This window comes from Nyctereutes procyonoides, unplaced genomic scaffold, assembly GCF_905146905.1.
Source record: "Nyctereutes procyonoides isolate TBG_1078 unplaced genomic scaffold, NYPRO_anot_genome, whole genome shotgun sequence".
Classification (NCBI taxonomy): domain Eukaryota; kingdom Metazoa; phylum Chordata; class Mammalia; order Carnivora; family Canidae; genus Nyctereutes; species Nyctereutes procyonoides.
This window is the reverse complement of record NW_026575134.1, coordinates 13524671-13531516: the sequence shown is the minus strand read 5'-3', so window position 1 is coordinate 13531516 and position 6846 is coordinate 13524671.

Sequence of the window (6846 nt, the reverse complement as noted above, 5' to 3'; positions counted from 1 at the left end):
CCCACCAGTGATTTTTCAAACTAATCAAGCAGTGGGAAATAAGGTAATGGACTTTGATATAAAATGCATTTATTGCAAACATACTATTACAGTAACATTTTGACTTTTTAAAAGTTTACTCAATAATATCAATATTCAATTAGCTATTTTCATGTTTCCTTAGTTCTGTCCAATTTAATGTCCTCATACAGGTTTTCTACTTCACGTAATGCTTCCAATTCTTCATCACAAAATATTTCTCTTATCAGGATGTTCAAGTATAATACTTGGACATTTAGAACATAAGGACATTGTTTTCAGTTTTTCAGGATTATAAACAATGTTCAAATGCGCCTTTTCAACATTTTTTCTTCTTTTCATTACTTCCCTAGGATAAATGTCCTGGGACAAGAATTAAAAAAAAAAAAAAAAAAAACAATTGTACCCCCGCCTTGATACATATTACCATATTGATTTCTAAGAAGATCATACCAAGTCATAATACTTCAGCAACATATGAGTATGGTTTTATCTAACCTTCTAGCACAAGATATCTTATATATTTTAAGCATTTTGGCCTATAATTAATTATTATTTCATTTCTACTTCTTTATTCCTAGTAAGAATGAATATTTTATTTTATATTTCTTAACTTCTATTTATCATTGATTTTTCTCTTCATGTTTCTTTCACAATTATTTATTGTGGTTTCTTGGTGGTAAACATTTAAAAGAAAACATATTGATCTATTATGCTATTAACATAAATTTTTATTACATATCAATGTATGTATTCCAAGGTTAGTAAAATTTTCACTGAAATTTAGAATTGAGGTCTACAGAGGTCATATTTTCTTTAAAGGCTAGCTTCCTACTACCATACTTATATAGGCATAAACCTTGCTTTAATGTTTCTGATTAGGCTGTGAACAGCAATTTCTGATGCTCCGGCTTTTATCATTTTCAACATTTCTTTCTGTGATTTCAATAGGATGATAGGTGGCAGGCTTATCAAACAGAGTTCCCATAAAGTCAAAAAATAGCAAATACCCTTCTGAACCATCTGAAACAATGAACCTATTCTAAAACATGTAATTTCATAGAAATTAAGTATAAAGTTTAAACCTGGGGTCTAATAACTATAAAAATATAACATAAAAGAAATGTATCTTAATAGCAGCAGCACATGTTTAAAGGAACAAAGGGGTTCGGTTGGCAGCAGGCTTAATATGAATCCATGGTAGACATTTGCTGCCCAAGAACTTCCTTATATGATCCTACAATTATCCAACAAACAATTGCTCTGCTCTGTATTCCTTAGACCATTCCTGGAGTATTGTGTATGGTTCTGGGACACAGGTGCACTGGAGCCTATTTCCCAGAAGAACCATCAGGATGATAAAGTGACTCCACACTAGGTCATGGAAAGAATGGGAAATTGACTTGGGATATTTTGCCTGGAGACTAGCAGTCACATATAGGATGTTGTTACTGACTTGCAAACATTTTGATATTTGCATGTTCTCTGAGGATCTCATTAGGGGAGCAACTAGCCATGGAGCCATTCATTGTCTGATTAGAGAAAAGGACCCCATTGGACAGATGAATTCAAGAAAAGTAGCCTCTTCTCTGGACAAACATTAGGATCACACTCTGGGGAAGCCTATGGCAAAGGGAGTGTGGCTGCATTCCAGTCCCTGCTTGTCCCCTTGGTCATTCGTTTTTGTAGTTTAATTGCATACAGGGGCCTCAGTGCTAAAGAAGGATCCATCGGTTATGGTCATGGACCAAAGCCGGCCTGTCGCCTGTTTTGGTAAATACAGTTTTGGTGAAGACAGACACATTCACATGTACTGCCTGTGTCTGCTCTCCCACTACCATCAGTGGCAGAGCCGAGTAGTGCAGAGGGCCTGTGAGGTCCGCAAAGCCTAACACATTTACCATCTGGCTCTTTACACAAAAAGTTTACCAACTCCGGCTTTATAATGTTTTTTAAATTTTCTTCTCTTTGCAAATACCAGAATTTGGGGAGAAGGCACTAAGGACTTAAAGTGTTCACTTTCAAGAAGATTTTGGGAAAACAATTTTTGAAATTTCCCGATCATTATGCTATTTGGTTTCCCTTCAGCAATATGATGTTGTTAGAGCATGTAGGTGTTAGATGCTTCTGCTTATGAATAATTGAAAGTCACTTGACTTCTATTAAGCAAGCAGAGGTTATTGGAAGGGTAGCTTGGTTATCTCTGAGAATCCGATGGCGGAGGTGCCACTGGACCTCAGGTGAGGACCAGAAGCAAGGGCCAAGCTTTGTAGGGAACCTAGAAGTCCTTCCCTATCTTTGCTTGTCTCTGTGTACCCAACTTATTTCACTTGTAATAATTTTTTAATCCAAAGGTACAACTATATAATTTTAAAACTCACAGTTCTATAAGACAGATGAGCAGTCCCTGCCCTACTGTTTCTTACACCTTGGTTGTCATTTCCCAGAAGCAACCATTTTCAACTCTTCTGGCATTTGTTCTGCCCGTGTTCCTAAATAACTCACATAGACTTCCATTTCTTGATTCTTCAGTTTTAAATATTATTTATGTATTTCTTCCTATGGAAGATAAGGATGTGCCTATGGAAGATGAGGATGCGCCTTTCCTCTACCTCCTATTTATATCACATATTTTTGCTAAAGTGGTATCTGATGTTTACATTGCTATGGCTATGTGAATAAAGCAAACTTTCTAACAGTTAAACTCTTCCAAAAATGGAAGAAATGTCTTGTGAGCTCACTGAGTTCCTGGAAACTGTAAGTATCTGGAGGGCAGGTATTTTCTTATTTATTTTTAAATCTCCAGTACCTTATACAATACCAATATATGTGAAGTAATCTTTAAACAGGAATGTATATTGTGAAAGAGTCTGACATTTAATATTTGCCAAAAAAGCATCAAAGTGGTAATCATGGGGGGAAAAATCATGTGTCATAGGAAGAGCACATTTATTTTCCGCTAAGAAATTTGCCTGCATTCACAACTTGGCTAACTGGTGCAAGAGGCCTAGCTTTCAGCCTGTCTTGACTTTGTCATGCCTTCCCCCACTGAGCTTAATCATTTCTAGATTTTGACTGAAAGTGAGAGACACAGACTCTTCCTTTCACTTGAACACTTAGAGACCACTGCAAGGTTATTAACTTGCCTAATTTCAATACTGTTGTGTCCCAGGGAATAGGGGGACCCAAAGAGGGAGAGAGAAGAGGGAATGGCCAGTCAGTGGAACGGTCACACACACACCCCCAACATTTATTAAGTTCACTGTCATATGGGTGCAGTTCATGGCGCTCCAAAACAATTACTATAGAAACATCAAAGATCACAGATTACCATTATCAAATATAATAATAAGTTTGAAATATCTCCGGAAGTACCAAAATGCGACACAGAGACATGAAGTGAGCTATTACTGTTAGAAAAAAATGGCACAGATCAACTTATTTCACACAGGGTTGCCACAAAACTTCACTTTGTTTTTAAAAAAATGCAGTATCTGTGAAGCACAACATAGCAAAGCTCAGTAAAATGAAGCATGCCTATATAGAAAGGAGCAGATAAGAGGAGGAGAGCCACAACCTTTCAGTGCTTCCAACTTCTAAAGGCATCCAGAGGTCCTGAATGTGTGGATTTAGCACATCCACTTCACAGCAGAAGGGTATGTTGGGGGCAGCCCCAGTGGCCCAGTGGTTTAGAGCCACGTTCAGCCCAGGGTGTGATCCTGGAGACCCAGGATCGAATCCCTCGTCGGGCTCCCTGCATGGAGCCTGCTTCTCCCTCTGTGTCTCTGCCTCTCTCTCTCTCTCTCTCTCTCTCTCTCTCTCTCTATCATGAATAAATAAATAAAATCTTAAAAAATAAAAAAGAAGGGTATGTTGGTTCAGTAACAAAGATTGAGACAAAGTCTAGTTGAAATTTAGGTTAGTTTTACTTCTATCTGTTGTGATGCTATATAGTTCTATTTTTTTAAATACGTGAATTTTCGTTACAACAAAGATTACTAATGTTCAGACAGAGCTGGAAGCAAAGCAGGAAATGGGATTCTGTGTAGAACCAGATGAGATTGTAGGTAACTAGGAGGCATACCAAAGTCAAGCTTGGGCCTTTATTTAACTTTCAAGAACATCATCTTGACCTACAGGATTACCATCATTGGGACCATTATTAGTACTGGGATTTTATATTATAATTATCATTCACTTTATTTTTATAATAATGATGAGTCCTTCATTCCCCTGAAACTATACTGATTTCATGTATTAATGTTTCTCTTAGTATAAAATGGGGGAGGTAGGACAGTGGCTTTTATTGAGCACCAATACTAGTCTCTAAGTAGGATACTTTACCACACTGATAAGTAAGATTCCATAAGAACCAAGAAAAAAAAAATAGAAACTTTCTCTACTTGGAGCTATAGAGTTGGTCTTCAGTGAAGGGACATGAAGTCTCCCAAAAAGATTTTATGAAAGATGAATTCCTGTTTTGACATAAGATGTAGCCTTTGGTCAGGGGTTGCAAATCCACAGAAACACTTCATTAAAACTTGCACAGATTCAATAACTGTGAAAGTTCATAAAAGAATTATAGATCTCTGCCTATTCTGGAAAAATTGTTACTTCTATCATCACTGGGTCCTCACTCAACATGGTCACAAGGGCTGGACCTGAACAAGTTTTACAACCTGTGTGTCCTCAGAAATATTTAAATTCACAATCCTTGGACTCTGAAACCTCAAGGTTATCAAATCAAAGCTAAAGACCTTAATACTGGTACTATTTCACCCCATTTCACTATTTATCAAGTCTTGGGTACCCTCAGGAAAGTGAAGTTATATCTTGGTGCTCTGAGAACTTTTACACTATCCAATGGATATAACTTTGTCATGATGATGTTTAGCAATTTTTTTAACTCTTCTTGAAACTGGTCTTCTGTTTTTATTTGCTTGTTTCTGAAATTTTTTATATTTATTTGTATTTTATATTTATGAAGCCAAAGTTCCTATGGGTCATCAATTTCATTAAAAAGGTAGGACAGACAACATGGTGAAAAATATTCTTTCAATAGGATACAATGGAGAAGATATTAAGTAAATTATTAATTCATATTAGAAGAAGTAGGACCATATTACAGTAGAACCATTTTACAAGACACCATTTCCCTGAATTCTCTGAGGATCTTTATAAATCACTAAAGATACTTAGACCTCACTTTGAAAACCAGAAACAACAATGCAGAGTCACATCAATGATATTTATGCCACTTCCCCACCCCTGAAGTCAGGATACCTATAGTGAACAATCTGAAGACTAGTGGGTAGAAGTTTTTAAAAAAAAAGAATGTTCTTATTTTGTTTTTATTAATACAATTAGCACAGCTCCTTATGTAACTTTTGAATACATATCTGAATTTTGGTACTTATCATGTTATTACATAGTGGTTTACAGTTCCTTTTTCCTAAAAGTCTTGAAGATGCAAATTAAGTCCAACTTCCTTTGAATCCCCAGCTTTTAACAGAGTACTTAGGTGTTCAGTAAATATTTGTTGAATGGATAAGTATATCAATTCACTAATTATACAAGACAAAAACCTTTGGCTTAATTACCATTACTACTCAAATGTTCAAATTTTAAAACTTGAGTTCTAAAACAATTAAATGATTGATCTCTTCCTTAGTTTCAAGTCTCTGTGCGTATGTGTGTTTTCCTACTATCTTCCTTTTACTTGTCATCTTCTAAAAATGTTTATGTGGCTGATGTCATCCTACAGAAGACTAGGTCTTAAGCTTGACAAAACGCCCAGTCAGTCCCATGAAGCTTACAGGAGTTACAGTTCACTGCAATAAGCATAAGAGGTAGACTCTTAGCCAAGAACACCAGGATTTCAGTTTGGTTTCAGGAGTGTTAGAGTGGGAGATTTTAGATGATGGCAACATCAATCTGCTTGCCCCAGGTAAGGTCCTACCAGGTGCAGGAAACATTGAGTGGAACCTCTTCTATCCTCCAGTAATGTAATGCAACTCCAGCATAATTACCTTAAATGACTTGTGGAAACAAACAGCTGCTTTCCACAAGCCAGATCACCCAGACTTCCCATTCAGATGGCTGACACTATTTCTTGCTATACCACCAGCACCTTCCTGCCACACTGTCCACTTGTTGTACAATAGTGACCAGGCATGAAATATGCTAGCTGCACCTGTGGCAGTAACCAGTCTGTGGGCACACTCCCATAATCAGAGCAGTGGTTCTTTTAGCATTTAGCAGAATTTATGGGGAACTTGCTGGACATATATACCCAGACTCCACTCCCAGATATCCTAAATCAGTAAGTCCAGGATGAAGCCAGTTAACCTCTGATTTCAACAAGCAACCTAAGTGATTCTGATGAAGGTGGTTCACAGCTAACACGAAGACACACTTTACTAGAGATGATATTATGTATTATTATGCACCTTTTCAATGACAGCAATTGAAAAGGCCATCTTTCACTCCCACCTCCAGATTTCCATGTGTTTTTTATGAATCTTTCTCTCGTTGTAACTCAGATTTCTCATTGTAACTACAGGCACAGACACACAGCTATTCCCTTACTGTTTTTAATATCTTCTATATGCTTTATTCTAGACCAGCAATTTTTACAATAGGTTCCATGGAAATCCAAGATTGTGTGAAGCTTTTCTAAGGGATTTTAAATTATTCACAGGAAAAGAAATGTTTTCCTTTGATGTATACTTTATTTGGAGACATAAAAAAATATGCACCATTTCCAGCACCTTGAAAAGGACAAACAGAAAGCTTCTAGAATAGTTGACAACTTCATAATACATTTAT